A 15,784-nucleotide genomic window follows, 5' to 3' on the forward strand; every position below is an offset into this window, starting at 1 on the left:
AAGCCACAGTGTGTAATGTTTCTGTAATTTAATAACGATATATTAGATTTTTATTACTTAATGAGATTAGTAAAAAAATTATATATATATTTTTAAAAAACGTATCTTTACCACATAAAAAAGCACCGAAAAATATTTTGGTTTTACTTTCGTTGTGACAGGGGTAAACAAATGATTTATAGCTTCAAATAATTTATTTTGCATTTGCATTTGCTCTATTGTTGCCATTTTTGTTGGTGTCCCATTCTTTCAGGTTTTGCACCAATTAAGTGTGTATTAGTGTATTCTGCACTGGGGGTGATTTGGATGTACACTGGGAGTATGCGTGTGCATGTGTGTGCCTATGTGTGTGTGCGCGTGGGTGTGTGTGTGTTTTTATTCCGCACTAGCAGTGACATGTGTGTAGGTCAGAAGCAGGTGGGGGGTCTGTGTCTGAGACGCTCTGTAAAAGGTCAGTGTGGAGTTCAGTCTCTGAGAATCAGTGTGTGTGTGTGTTCCTCCAGGGAGCGTGATTCAGGTGAGATGGCTGAGATAGGTGAATCAAGAGTGTGTGTCATAGAGCTGGGAGAGGAGAGAGAGAGAGAGAGAGGGGGAGGGAAAAATAGAGATAGAGGAAGAGGGAGAGGCAGAGAGAGAGGGAGAGTCTGATCTCATTCTGTTTTACGTCACACAGACATGCCCTCTGAAGACTGGGAAATGATATTACTGTCAGAGCGTGGAACTCTGCAGTCTGAAGCCTCACACTCACACTGCAGTTAACCTAGCAGCTACACTCAGCACAGCAGACTCAGTCAGTCAGTCAGTCTGTGTGTGCGTGTGTGTGTGTGTGTGTGTGTATGTGGTGTGTGCAGGTGCGAGTGTGTGCTGTTCATGCACGTGTGTGCGTATGTTGAGGCCTTATCTGCGTGTGGTCTCAGACCTCGAAGATCTCTGTGATGAGCTGCTTTCCAGAGGCTTGGTAAACATGTAATTAGCAGTGTAATTAGCACAATGGCTAATTGTTGCTTTGCTCGGGCTGCACGGGTCGGGATTACATGGTGACAAACCCACACTCCCTCGTGGGGACCACAGCGGACCATTCCTCCACCATGCCCCTCTTTCTCTCTCGGAGAGAGATCATGTCTGTTTGCAATCTTCCCACATTACCTCACATCACATCCACAGACTCACTGATCTCTACGGCATCTGGATGTTGTAGTACAACTTACTATACATTTCTTGTGTCTCAGTGTATTGCTTTGAATGTGTCTGCAACTCAGTAGCTGCCGTAGCACACTTGAAATAAGACTCAACTCAAAACTCAATATGGTCTACATTGGAGTCATAGGCTGGGACTGCTTCTGCATTTCATACAGGTCTGTTGTTGGCACACCAAGACAGACAACAAGACTAACCACCAATCCCATCAAATAAAGATGTAAGCCTCATAGAGTTATCTCACATACATTATACTGGTAGACAGATCCACTGCTATCAACTGAGCTGAAAACAAGTCAGAGAAAAGCTGAGGCTCAGGGGCTGTAGAGCAGAGCAGCAGGCCTTGGCTACAGCCCAGGTAGCACACTAATTGTATTTGTCACACACACACACACACACACACACACACACACACACACACACACACACACACACACACACACACACACACACACACACACACACACACACACACACACACACACACACACACACACACACACACACACACACACACACACACACACACACACAAATAAAAGTCTCTCATAACCTTATTACAATATTGACTGTTTTAAACCCCCCCAAAAAATCAATTAAGCAGATTATATTAGTCTGAAACATAGGAGTTCTAGGTCTTAGGAATTCTCTAATCATGTTATCGAGAGTGATGTCAGAGCTGTAGTTCCACTCTATACCACATCCTCAACAGGCGGGTTAAACAGCAAACACCAACCAATGGGAATGGAGACGAGAATGTAAATGTAATGCAAATACAACATACCTGTATAATGAGGGTTATAGCAAGGAATCTGCCATGGTGGTACAATGTAAATACGCAATATTTGTGTAATATTTCATGATTACAAAACATTATTTGCGCCATCCATTACGTTTGAGACTCATTATCAAATATGCAATATTGTCAGAGTGTGAATTCATTTTCACCTAAAGTTAAGATGCTAGAAAAGTAATTAAACTTACAATTTAATGAAATCATGAAGCATACATGGAGTCACTAGAGATTGTGCATAAATTACTTCAATTAATCACACGGAGTCTGATTCAGATGGTAAAAGTTAGAGGATCTTCTCTCTGCTGTAGGGGGTATTGTGTGTGTGTGTGTGTGTTGTGCGTCTAGGTGTATGTCTGTTTGTGCGAGCGTGTGTGTGTGCTTGCACGCGTCCGTGCGCATGTGTGTGAGGGGTCAGGACAGTGAATGAAGGGTGTGATAGGGGCACAGGGTTTGGTAAAGGGCCAGGTCTACAGGGGAGAAAGAGAGAGGGGACTTTAGAGAGAGGACACAGGATGTGCCACAGCCCCTCTCTCCCCTCCAGTCGCCCCATGCTGTCATGGGATGTCGCCGTGGGTGACAGTTGCCCTAGCAACGCCTCGGTGCGAGGAGGCTGCATGCTCGGAGGGTTATGCAGAGCGGGGATGGGGTGATAGAGGTGGTACAAAAGGGTTGGGATGGGGGGGGGGGGGGGGTGCTAGGGGGGGTCCGTACCAAAGAGGTAAACATCAACACACACTCTCTCTTTTTTCTCATCAACACTAGGCTTGATTAAAGCGGTAACGCAAAACAAAATGAGTCCACATTTGCATATACATGCTGCGTAAAATTAAAACTCATACGTTGGTGTGAATTTGCTTCGAACAGGGCCGTGGTAAATATGTCCAATAACCACATCGGGAAAAAACTGAATAGTTTCTCTTTTCTCTTGTTTCACATCAGTTTCCTACCATGTTCTACAGACAGCTTACACTCAAGCAACATGTCACCACATAACATATAACCCTACCATAATGTATGCATATCAAATCAAATCAAATGTATTTATAAAGCCCTTCTTACATCAGATGATATCTCAAAGTGCTGTACAGAAACCCAGCCTAAAACCCCAAACAGCAAGCAATGCAGGTGTAGAAGCACGGTGCCTAGGAAAAACTCCCAAGAAAGGCTTGGAAAGGCATATACAGTATGGATGCAACACAGGCACAGTTGGTGTTATGTGTCTCTCTGTGCTCATAGCAGATGGAATAGCTAATAGCTTCTCCTAACCACTGATATGGGGTCAGCTATTTTATCATCCCCCTGATGGTTAGGATTAGGGATATGGTTATCTGACCCTAGATCAGTGGTTAAATATTCTACCTGAAGTGCAGTAGATACTCACTCCTGCTCTCTCTGCCAGGGCGCCCCCTGCTGTCTCTCAGGGGGAAGTGGCCCTCCAGGTTGCCTATCTGTTTGGGTGGAGCATAGACATGTTACTGACACACACACACACACACACACATACACAAACAAAAGCAAACACACACCACACGCTACACTAGCACACGACTATAGTATCGCTCCATTCATGTCCAGTGCAGCCATACACAGTATGACGTTTAGGACCTCTTTCCCGAAGTTGGGGTTACGTACGTAGAGCGTTAGAGAGGTTTATGATTTGATTCCACCTGAGCTAAGTGTAGAAACGAGAGCATATCATGAAGATACCCTTTTACTACCCATGTGACCCCTTCCACAACACGATTTCAACATTTACCCTGACCATCTGTCTCTGTAAGAGGTGGTGGTGCTAAAATCCAATAGCCCACATTTCATCTGGCCAAATCCCAGGCTTTTCATTTCCAAGCCTTATAAACTCAAACCTTTTGACTCGCCTGGGAGACCTAACTAAGTGAAATCTACTTTGTGGCAATTGTGTGCCTTGTACGAGAGGGGTTTGTGTATGTGGACTGTGTGTGTGTGTGTGTGTGTCTCTTGCTGATTCTATCTTCCTTCAGTTTCATTCTCTCCTATTCTCTGTCCCCAAGGTACATCAGGCCCGAGACTACCAAGTAAATTGTCCCAAATTGAGTTCCTTTTCCTTGGCAGATACAGGCTACATCCCCACCGTTTAGAGAGAGAGGGAGAGGAAGATGGAGAGAGAGAGAAACAATATCACAGCACACGCTTGCACGCTTAACAATTTCCTCTAATTTCTCCTTCTCTCCCCATCCCTTTTTCTTCAACATTTTTCTCCCTCCCTGATTTCCCTATTGCCTCTCTTTTTCTTCCCTCACACTATTCTTATCCTCCTCTCTCTATATATCACTCCCTACGTGCTCTCTTTATCTCCCACACCGTGTATCATCTCAGCCTTCCCTCCCTCTGCTTTCTTTCCTCTCCAGTCAGTGTTCTCTACTCCCTGTTCTCTCTCTCCTCCTCCCTCCTGCCCTCCCAGGCTGGCTGTACTCAGTGACACACTACCCATCAGTGCAGACCCCCCGGGCAGCAGAGTCCCGCTCTGACAATAATCACACGGTAAGTTTATAATGCTGGCAGTCCTGAGCCCAGCTGAGCTGTGCTGAGCGCATGCGACTCCCCTGGCTCCTGCACACTCCATTAGACTCAGTGGGAGGCAGGCTGGAAACAGGGACTGCGGATGGAGCTGACTGGGGCTGGCGAGTGAACTGAGACTATAGGATGGGGATGACTAGGGCTGGGGATAAGACATAGGGATAGGGATCAATGGGGATGGGGATAGGGATAGGGACAGATATAGATGGGGCTAGGTATGTATGACTGGGGCTGGTGATAGGGTATAGAGCTGGGGTTCTGACTGGTGGTGGTGCTGTACTCGAACACACAACATGGAAGCCAACCTACATTACACAAAATGACTGCATCCATCTACTGATGACACCCACCAAAACATCCCTACCCAATCCCGCCAAAGCAAACACAGCCACCCTGCCAGGGCAGGTTCAGCGGAGAACAATATGAGGACAATCAGAGTTAGAGTTGGTATGGATCTTCCCCGTGCTAATGAAGGCACTTTGAAAAGGTAATCTAATTCACCACCAGCAATTAAAGCGGGGAGAGACTTGTCACTATCAATTATCCGCTCCTTCACTCATGTCCTCCAGTGTGGAAGTATAAGGCCTGTCTGCCTTACACACACACACGCGCGCACACGCACACACACACACACACACACACACACACACACGCCAATGAGAGAGAACACTAATCATATCACAGACGGGAGCAGACAGAACCTCTGTCCCTACAACCCTCTCTATGTGTTAACACGTCAACCTATCTCATAACCCATCAGCCAATGTATCAGTCCAGCTTCAGGTTGTGTTTAGTATGGAGTCATCAACATAATGTGTTGTCTCGAAAGCTTGATATTGATAGCTCTAGATCTTGAGTGGAATGAAGCAGTACAGTATAGAAGTGGTCTTGGCCTTGAGTGCATTTTTTTATTTTTATTTTTTATTTTTACCGTTATTTTACCAGGTAAGTTGACTGAGAACACGTTCTCATTTGCAGCAACGACCTGGGGAATAGTTACAGGGGAGAGGAGGGGGATGAATGAGCCAATTATAAACTGGGGATTATTAGGTGACCATGATGGTTTGAGGGCCAGATTGGGAATTTAGCCAGGACACCGGGGTTAACACCCCTACTCTTACGATAAGTGCCATGGGATCTTTAATGACCTCAGAGAGTCAGGACACCCGTTTAACGTCCCATCCGAAAGACGGCACCCTACACAGGGCAGTGTCCCCAATCACTGCCCTGGGGCATTGGGATATTTTTCAGACCAGAGGAAAGAGTGCCTCCTACTGGCCCTCCAACACCACTTCCAGCAGCATCTGGTCTCCCATCCAGGGACTGACCAGGACCAACCCTGCTTAGCTTCAGAAGCAAGCCAACAGTGGTATGCAGGGTGGTATGCTGCTGGCGTGGGCATGGGTCCTTGATGTTTGTGTACTGTATATTAAGAAAACATGAGCTAAATCCTAAAATTCTCACAGCCAAGGACTGACCTCAGCCATCCAACCAACCTCTCAGCCTTCACCCTCTGATCCTAGTTTACAGAGGATGCAGTTAATGCTGTGTGTAGAGCACTTCCCCTCTCTCCCCTAGACCTGAGCTATGAAAGAAGCACCTGTTTCTGCAAGTCCCTCTTTAAGAGAGAAAGGAAAAAAATATGACGGAAAACATGTTGCTTTTTTAAAACCTGAAAAAAATCTAATTGGCTTTTAATTTATGGAGGTGACCTTTCGCAATAAGGACCACCAAGGGGGGAAAAAAATACTCACATTGCAAAATGGGCAGAAAAGGGTATCCTTAATTGAGTGTGTGTGCGTGCGTGTGTGCGTGTGCACAACGGCGTGTCTGCTTGTGTTTATCTATGTAGAGTTTAGGTGTTGAAACCGTCCTTAAGATATACTTCTTTATGTGTGTGCATGAATCAAAGCTTGAAGTCACTGCTCATCATATGCATCACAACCTACAGGTGTAGGACCTTGATTTGATCACCCTGTTTTCGCATCAAATTTTTCTGCGCCACAGGAAATGCACACTTCGAAATGCACACTTCGAGGTTTAAAAAGTATTGTAAAGTTTGTAATTTCGACTTTAAAATGTCAGTCTTGATTTGCCCTAACGAAAAAGGTATTTTCCCCTACATAAATGTCCATTAATTTTAATCCACACAATATATTCACATTTCCTGTTGCTGCAGGATTATGCAACAATACTGGTCAAATTAAGATGCTATATCTGTACCATGCCACTGGCATGTTGTGACTATTATCATTACCTGTCAATCAAAATCTTCACTAATCCAGTGACCACACTACACCATCTAACCTCTTACTGCAGTGGCCTGAATCAGGGTCACACAGAGTGTTTCTTGGTAGTCTTAAACAAATCTGCTTTAAAACAAAAGTATACAGCTCATACACATGGTTATGGGCTTAAATAAAAGAAGACACCTGTACCATGTGAGATAAAGAGTTGAAATGTATTCAGTTTTGAGTTTGCATCGAATATTATGCTTTATATACATCACAGATGACTGACATATAACAAAACCGTTTGACATAGAAACACCGGATTTTTCAGCGGGTTTTTATTCATTATGAAATTATGAAAAATATTAATAACATTCCACCCATGAGGTGACTAGAGGGTGATTTGATTATTTGGGTGCAGGAAAGGGCTACAAGTCAATGTCTTTGAGTTAACAGGTCACAAAACACTGATGTGTAGCAGCCTATCTGTGACGTTATAGCTATGCCCGCCTCCATTCTAAGTGTGCGTCCCAAATGGCACCCTATTCCCTATATATTGCATCCCTTTTGACCAGACCCCTATGGACCCTGATCAAAAGTATTGCAGTATAAAGGGAAGAGGGTTCCATTTAGGACGCACCCTAGGTCTGCCATAGTATGGGTTTGAACAGCTCTCTGACACATCTATCAAACAAGCCGCATGAGCCGCTCCCACTGACAGCCTCCGACAGACAGAGGAAGGGAGGGGACAGCGTGGAAGAAAAACAAAAACAAACAGAGACATCAAGAGTCACTGAGGCGATGTGCAAGATCCACGTGTGGCGGGCCCACCCTATGGAGAGAGAGACAGCTGGTGTGTATGCTTACTGCTCTACAGGGGTTTAGGCCTGTGGAAGCCAATAGAAGCCATAACTAAGAGATACGACCAGGCGTGTGTGTGCATCTGTGTGTATGTGTCTGTATGTGTGTGTGATAGAGAGAGAGGGAGAAAGGGGGGGGGGGGGGTTGTGTGTGATGGTGCCATGTTGGATGGGGTAAGTGGGGTGAGCAGTGATGTCTTGCTGGCTTCAGGGTTGGTAGAGGAATCTGGGCTATGTAGTTGGACAAATGTGTTTTAGATGAAAGTCTGCTCTGCTGCTAACACAGAGGGAAGGGGAGTAATGCGGCAGTGGTTCTGAAACCTCTTTATATCACCCGCTAATCTAGAGTCCTCCTCAAGCCAGCAGCATACCACCCTGCATACCACTGCTGGCTTGCTTCTGAAGCTAAGCAGGGTTGGTCCTGGTCAGTCCCTGGATGGGAAACCAGGTGCTGCTGGAAGTGGTGTTGGAGGGCCAGTAGGAGGCACTCTTTCCTCTGGTCTAAACAAAGATCCCAATGCCCCAGGGCAGTGATTGGGGACACTGCTCTGTGTAGGGTGCCGTCTTTCGGATGGGACGTTAAACGGGTGTCCTGACTCTCTGAGGTCATTAAAGATCCCATGGCACTTATCGTAAGAGTAGGGGTGTTAACCCCGGTGTCCTGGCTAAATTCCCAATCTGGCCCTCAACCATCACGGTCACCTAATAATCCCCAGTTTACAATTGGCTCATTCATCCCCCTCCTCTCCCCTGTAACTATTCCCCAGGTCGTTGCTGCAAATGAGAACGTGTTCTCAGTCAACTTACCTGGTAAAATAACGGTAAAAATAAAATAAAAATAAAAAATAAAAAAACACTGCTTATCCACAGATGTGAAATATTCATTCATTTCTGCCTGTGGTTGGATGAACAATAAGTGATGAGCAGAGGAAGACAGCATGCTTAAACTGACCAATCTGAATAGAGTACCATTAACAGCACTAATACACTGACCAATCAAAAACACAGAATGACCTACATGATTAAACAACCAACGAATCAAAATGAGCGTGACATGATTTTTGCACCGCACAGTAAAAAAAAGGATTTTAATCTAACAAAAATAAAGGATTTAATAAAGCTAGTGTATGTCTTAGTTTTCAGCGCATTTATTTAAGTCTAATTTCTTCCAAATATCACCATTATCTACAGAAGCTATAACAATGCTAAACCCCTTACGCTAAAAGGTCTATACAGCAATATCTCTCATTGCAAGTCTATTTCCACATAGCAGAAGTGCATTGTGTGAGTAAATGTGTTTGTGTTTCTCTCTCTCTCTCCCATCCCCTCCCTCTCTCATTTTACCTTTCCTCCTCTGTCCTCTCCTTTCGCCATTTCAATATTGAAGAGAGTTTTATTTAAGGCTGGACTCGGGGGTGCTGAGGCGCTCTCAGTAATTTTCCTACAAAGTGCTTTAATCCATCACACGGCCAACATGTGGCCTTTGCAGCCATACATCATCTCAGGCGAGAGAGAGAGAGAGAGAGAGAGAGAGAGAGAGAGAGAGAGAGAGAGAGAGAGAGAGAGAGAGAGAGAGCACCCAACATAATTTCTGCTCTTTTCCTCCTCGTCCTCCATCTACATCTTCGAGAGTCAGAGACTACTCTTTGTGTCTGTCTGTTTTTTGCGTCTGTCTGTCCGTTTCTCCTCCCTGTCTTAACGGCTGAGAGTGAGGCATGAGTAGGACAGGTGGGAGAGGAGTTAAGTGTGAGCAGAATCATCGGCTCTCGTCGGCTGGCCCTCGCTACATATTTGTCGCCAAACCCACTGGCTCCAGGTCATCTATAAGTCTTCGCTAGGTAAAGCTCCGCCTTATCTCAGCTCACTGGTCACCATAGCAACACCCACCCGTAGCACGCGCTCCAGCAGGTATATCTCACTGGTCATCCCCAAAGCCAACACCTACTTTGGCCTCCTTTCCTTCCAGTTCTCTGCTGCCAATGACTGGAACGAATTGCAAAAATTGCTGAAGTTGGAGACTTATATCTCCCTCACTAACTTTAAGCATCAGCTATCTGAGCAGCTTACCGATCACTGCAGCAGTACCCAGCCCATCTGTAAATAGCCCATCCAACTACCTACCTCATCCCCATATTGTTTTTATTTACTTTTCTGCTCTTTTGCACACCAGTATTTCTACTTGCACATCATCATCTGCACATCTATCACTCCAGTGTTAATTTGCTAAATTGTAATTACTTCGCTACTATGGCCTACTTATTGCCTTACCTCCTTACTCCATTTGAACACAATGTATATATTTTTTTCTATTGTGTTATTGACTGTACGTTTGTTTATCCCATGTGTAACTCTGTGTTGTTGTTTTTTGTCGCACTGCTTTGCTTTATCTTGACCAGATCGCAGTTGTAAATGAGAACTTGTTCTCAACTGGCCTACCTAGTTAAATAAAGGTGAAAAAACACGCATGCACACACGCACACACGCACACAGGCACGCACACAGAGAGAGAGAGAGAGAGAGGAGTAACCCTCAGCCCTCTAACTAATGGAATGGGGCCTCACAACTAGCCATTAGAGTATTGGTATTCCTCCCCGTGCCCCTAAGTGCCCTGCACAAAGAGCAAAGAGAGGGAGAGGACACAGGAGAGAAGGATGGAGGAGGGAGAGGAAAGAGAGGTGTGCTTTGGGGTCTGGTCATTGCTTTTCAGCCAACATCCATCCACCATGCATATGAACACATCGGTAATGGAGGTTGTTCGGGAAGACTTAAATGTCCATTACCTTGAAACCTTTATAGAATATATTTATTTGTATATTTACCAGTACTTTCTAATAATTTAGCCAGATACTGTCAATATTGTATCTGTTTTAGCACATGTAAGCAGCATTTACGTTTGTCTGCAGTCCGCATTTTACATGTCCTGGTTTGATATTGCACGTTCGCTCTGTTGACTGGTCAGTCTGTAACTCGCAGGTTTGGATCTTTTGTTGAAAGGATATTGAGATTCTAAATGAGGTACAGTATACAGACTAAGCCCTGTTCAAAGGTAGTTTTAAGCGTGATTGACAGCCGAGTTGACTGATCTCTGAGCGCTCTGATTTCATTTAGCCCAGTAAATCCAGTTCTCTACATCAATTACATGTGCTTTACTCAGATAGAAAACACACCTCAAGAGTACATGTATGATTGGTAGAGAGAGACAGGTGGAAGGTAGGGCATGTGTAAAATAGGCACGGTGGGGGGGGTTGAATCTCTTGATGAGCTGATACAATGTCCACAGACACTAACACAAGCTGTGCTTTGGTAATGTTATGGTAATGTTATGGTAATGATATGGTAATCTGGCGGCAGTGTTCCACATCACTAGAGAGAGGGGAATTCTGGGAGGCCTTTCACCACTGGGTGGAGAGGAGGGACTTCCTGGTCTCAGAGTACACAACAACAACAACACACACCCACACACACCACACACGCACCTACCCATACGCACACACACACACACACACACACACACACACACACACACACACACACAGACAGACACACACGGTCATATATACTACTATCACATATACACACTATCTACAGTCATTAAAACAAACATGTAATAACATGATACGACATATTTGCAAATACACATGCAGAATGCATTTGCGCATGTGAGTGCGAGGGCTCTTAAGCCTGTACAGTATTTTGAGTCAGTCTGATGTTCTGTGTAATAAAATTAGTATGAGGAGATTAAGGGGAGGGTGTGTGTGCATGCCAATCCTTCACACATGCCAGTGGCCATGAGAAGTGTGTGTGTGTGTGTGTGTGTGTGTGTGTGTGTGTGTGTGTGTGTGTGTGTGTGTGTGTGTGTGTGTGTGTGTGTGTGTGTGTGTGTGTGTGTGTGTGTGTGTGTGTGTGTGTGTGTGTGTGTGTGTGTGTGCACGCGCGTGTGCGGTGCGTGTGTGGTTGAGAACGATCCTGTTGTTTTCCATGTCTGAAACCCCACACCAGTAATGTCTGCTATTACCCACCCTGTCTGAGCGTGCTCTTGTCACACACACATACACACACACACAAAGGGCTACACATCACAACTATAAACAATGGACTGCAACCATATACTACATGGGTTTGGAAGAGTACCTGTACCACACATTCTGACAATAATCCGTCCTGAGTACACAGAAACACATGCATGGGGGAGTTTATGATACTACAACTCACATCCTTATCCTCTCTTGAGAGAACTGAAACTAACTTAAAACGTGTGTTTTTTTTCTGTTCTATATTTTAACTGCGCCTCATCTGAAGATTCTCTGACGTTCAGACATCTAAAGTACAGGCTTGCTGAAGATTTTAATACCACCCTTCAAATGAGAGGTATCTTTAAGGCCCTTTTGATATGACTGCTCAGGTAAAAATCTGGGAGCCGTACGGTATGGTAAGAGACAAACAACATAATGATGTTAAATCATGGCCGTCATCATCCGAACCAAAGAGGAAGAGCACTGAGAAAACTGGACAGCGAACTGCAAGTGTCCTCTTCAATCTCCCCAGTGACCGTCAATTAATCAAATAAAATCCAAAATAGGAAGGTGAATATTCTGCCACTGAAAAAGCAATGAGGAAAACTAGAATTTGGAAATGTCAGTTTACTTCCTGAATGATTTGATATTGAATTGACTACAGTAATGTCTGCTATGCTGTATTATGCAGTACTGAAGAGTGCGCCCAGAAAGTAAAGAGGCCTATAGTGCATTGCTGTAAAACATATCATGTCCAAAATGCTGTCTCTGTTTTTACCTTTTTGCTTTTTTTTTTTTATCCCAGTTGAAATGAATATGTCAAGCCAGCACAATACAATACACAGAAACCTGATGATTCTCCTAGGTGCGCTACTAAATCAAAGAGACCATCAATAGTGTTGAGTGCTAGCGTCAATAGACATTTGATTCCCATTCCGTTCATACAATATTACCACTGGAATGCCAGAAGCAGATATCATAATCCTCCAAAGCCCCCCGTGCTGTCAAACTTTTCATTTCACTTCAATGTTTTCAAAAATATCACAGTCAATTGTGAAGTGCCGGTCTTGATATACAATATCGTATGCATGCAATGAGCAAATCACCGGTGACACAATTAAATTGGATTTGACTTAACAAAGGGATTTAATGTCATTGACATTTAGCATCAGCCCGTGGCGACAGGTAAAACAGGCCAGTCAGCAGATTGGAGGAGCTACAGGAACCTGACATGGTTGGCTTGGCGTTCCTCTGCTGCTGAGACCAAAGTTGCTGAGACTATACTATACACAAAAAGAGAGAGAGAGAGAGAAAGAGAGAGAGAGGTGATTCGAGACCGATCCCACTCTCATTAATACCTGAGAAGAGATGCTACATTTACACGTGTGTCTGTGTGTGTGCGTGCGTGCGTGCATGTATGCTTGTGTGTGTGTGTATGCGCCCATGTGTGTGTACGAGTTCAAGATGGAGGGGCACTGTCCAATAAACTCCTGATGAAAGTCAACTCAATGTATTATTCATGGCCCAGGCTAGGGTTGCAAAGGGTTGGAAACTTTCCGGTAAATTTCTGTAATTTTTCCATGGGAAGTTAATCCTGGGAATTTGGCTAATGTTGCATAAATTCATCAAAAAAGTTAGCTTAAAACAGTGAACGTTTTTTTGTGGGACACACATAAGGCAATTCTAGGGTGTATTTTGTGGTATATTTTGGTTAAACTATCCCCAATTCAATGGAATTGCAACCCCACAATTTCTGCTAGTTAGTTACCATGCAGCTAATGTAGAAGGAAAAGCTGTGTACATTTGCAAATATTATGCCAAATCATATGTGATGAATGCAACAAAGATGCAGAATCATCTGGCCAAGTCCATAAAGTTCCCTCAGCGCTCACAACAAGCAACCTCTGACAAAAGTCCCTCTACTTCTAATCAATGTGGAAATGATGAATCAGACACCTTATCGATAGCAACAGCTCATGGTCCTCCTGGAATCAGAAGTTTTTGTTGACTCAATAGAGGAACGTAGTCAGAGAAATGCTGATGAATGTCTTGCTCGAGCTGTGCATGCAACTGGTTCACCTCTGATGCTCACAGACAATGTGTATTGGAAGAGATTTCTGAATGTTCTTCGCCCAGTATATACACCCCTCAAACCAGACATACTTTATCAACAGAGTTCAAGTGAAGGTCAAGCAAATCATAGAGAGAGCAGACTGTATTGCAATCATCTCTGATGGGTGGTTGAATGTTTGTGGGCAAGGAATAATTAACTACATCATCTCCACCCCTCAACCAGTATTCTACAAGAGCACAGACACAAGGGACAACAGACACACCGGTCTCTGCACTGCAGATGACTTGAAGGCAGTCATCAATGACCTTGGACCACAGAAGGTATTTGCACTGGTGACAGACAATGCTGCGAACATGAAGGCTGCTTGGTCTAAAGTGGAGGAGTTCTACCCTCACATCAAACCCATTGGCTGTGCTGCTCATGCACTGAATCTGCTCCTCAAGGACATCATGGCACTGAAAACAATGGATACACTCTACAAGAGAGCCAAGGAAATGGTTAGGTATGTGAAGGGTAATCAAGTTATAGCAGTAATCTACCTCACCAAGCAAAGTGAGAAGAATAAGAGCACCACATTGAAGCTGCCCAGCAACACCCGTTGGGGTGGTGTTGTCATCATGTTTGACAGTCTCCTGGAGGGGATGGAGTCTCTCCAAGAAATTGCCATATGACAGTCTGCTGATATGGACAGTCCCATCAACAGGATCCTCCTGGATGGTGTATTTTGGAAGAATGTGGTAAGCAGCCTGAAACTCCTGAAACCTATAGCAGTAGACATTGCACGGATTGAGGGAGACAATGCCATCCTGTCTGATGTTCAGACTCTGTTGCAGATGTAAGAGAAGAAATCCGTACTGCTCTGCCCACTTTACTGTTGCTCCAAGCAGAGGAAACTGCAGTTCTGAAATACATTAAAAAGCGGGACTTCTGCCTGATGCCCATACACGCCGCAGCGTACATGTTGGACCCCAAGTATGCTGGCAAGACCATCCTGTCTGGTGCAGAGATCAACAAGGCCTATGGTGTCATCACTAACGTGTCTCGCCACCTTGGCCAGGATGAGGGCAAGATTCTTGGCAGTCTGGCGAAGTACACTTCCAAGCAAGGGCTTTGTGATGGAGAGTAATATGGCAGTCGTGCCAATATCTCATCAGCCACCTGGTGGAAGGGAGTTTGTGGATCTGAGGCTCTTTCCCCTGTTTCCTCCATCATCCTCCAAATCCCACCAACATCAGCCTCAGAGCGCAACTGGTCCTTGTTTGGGAACACACACACCAAAGCACGTAACAGGCTGACCAATACAAGGGTTGAAACACTGGTGGCCATCCGGGCAAATTTGAGGCGTTTTGAGCCTGACAAGGAGCCATCCTCAACAAGGTTGGAAAGTGACAGTGAAGATGAGGCCTCAGAGTCTGATGTTCAAGAGGTGGACATTGAGAAGACTTGGAAGCCTGAGAGGAAGACAACCACATATTTAGTTTATAGACTATCATTTTGCAGATATTTGTTGAAAAGGTTTTTGGGAGATGCGATGGATCATTGGGGATCATTCAATATTTCCCTTCTTTTGTTGTTCAGTGAAATCATCCCATGTGAAGAGTCAACTCATTTAATTAAACTAAATTGTTTTTTTTATTTCTATTGGAAGGATTTAATAATTTGCAATTATGTCTACTTATGATAAGGTAAAAGGTTTATGGTTCTGTCTCCATATGATACGGTAAATATATCCAATGCAAAAAAACTCTACATTTAAATGGTATTAATATTAATTTGCATATATTTCCGTTAATTCCCATATATTCCCGTTAATTCCCACGGAAAGTTTCCAACCCGAAATGTTCAACCCTAGTCCAGGCAGCAGCGGGCAGAGCTGAGGCTGAGATGTGCTTACGTCCTCAGGGTGAACATTAGGTAGTCGACCACCAGGGCAAAGGACACATCCCTGATCACTTATCAATAACCTCATACTCGCTCACCCTCTCCTTCAATAGTTTGACCAGGCAAAACAGGAACTGGGAAACACAATATACTGCATAACACTAACACTGTACCTCAAA

The 15,784-nt window shown here is 44.4% G+C and overlaps 1 pseudogene; it reads right to left on the bottom strand.

Moving 5' to 3' along the window:
• The window catches only part of LOC139572614 (PC3-like endoprotease variant B), a 143,462-nt pseudogene that overhangs the window by 126,816 nt on the left and 862 nt on the right, over window positions 1–15,784 (bottom strand).

This window comes from Salvelinus alpinus, chromosome 4 (assembly GCF_045679555.1).
Source record: "Salvelinus alpinus chromosome 4, SLU_Salpinus.1, whole genome shotgun sequence".
NCBI classification, from domain to species: Eukaryota; Metazoa; Chordata; class Actinopteri; order Salmoniformes; family Salmonidae; genus Salvelinus; species Salvelinus alpinus.